The following is a 948-nucleotide window of genomic DNA, read 5'->3' as shown; positions in this document are numbered from 1 at the left end:
TGGTAAAGATTTTTTCCCAATTTGTTGGTTGCCGTTTGGTCCTATTGACAGTGTCTTTTGCCTTGAAGAAGCTTTACAAAAGGATAAGTTAATTCTTAAAGATCTGATGTGGGCTCACAGGATGGTCAATATAATCATAGTCCCTAACACTAGGGAAATCTCCTCCTGTTGGGTATCACTCAGAATACAATACCCCACACATGGTGGCTGATGTGTATTCTTTTTATTAATTTACTTATTCACTTTACATTCCTATCAAAGCCCCATTCCCTCCTCTTCTCACAGTCTCACCCTCACACACCCTTCCATCACACCTTTCTCCTTCTCCTCAGAGAAGGGGAGCCTCCCCATCACTGGGTATCAACACACCCTTGCACATCAAGTCTCTCAGAACTAACTACATCCTCTCCCATTGAGGCCAGACAAGGCAGTCTAGCTAGAGAAAAGGAATCCAAAAGCAGGCAACAAAGTGTGAGTCAGAAATAGCCCCCGCTCCAATTATTGCAGGACCTACATGAAGACCAAACTGCATACCTGCAGCTCTACCTAATGTTTGCCTGTGGGTACCTGCATCTGTTTCCAACAGCCTCTCAGAGGACAGTTATGCTAGGCTCCTGTCCTCAAGCATAACAGAGTATCATTAATAGTGTCAGGGGTTCATTCTCTCCCACAGGTCTCAAGTTGGGCAAGTCACTGGTTGGCCATTCCCTCTGTCTCTGCTCCATCTTTGTCTTTACACAACTGTAGGCAGAGCAAATTTTGGGTCAAAGATTTTATGAGTGGTTAGGTCTCCCCCTCCTTCCACTGAGTCCTGTCTGGCTACAGGAGACAGTCACTTCAGGCTCTATATTCCCCACTGGTAAGAGACATAGCTAGGGTCACACCCATATCTTTCCAGAAATTGGGAATAGTTTTACCCCAAGGCCCAGCTATACCACTCCTGGCCAT

The sequence above is a fragment of the Mastomys coucha genome, unplaced genomic scaffold (genome assembly GCF_008632895.1).
Source record: "Mastomys coucha isolate ucsf_1 unplaced genomic scaffold, UCSF_Mcou_1 pScaffold14, whole genome shotgun sequence".
Lineage (NCBI taxonomy): Eukaryota > Metazoa > Chordata > Mammalia > Rodentia > Muridae > Mastomys > Mastomys coucha.
This window is presented reverse-complemented; position numbering follows the sequence as displayed.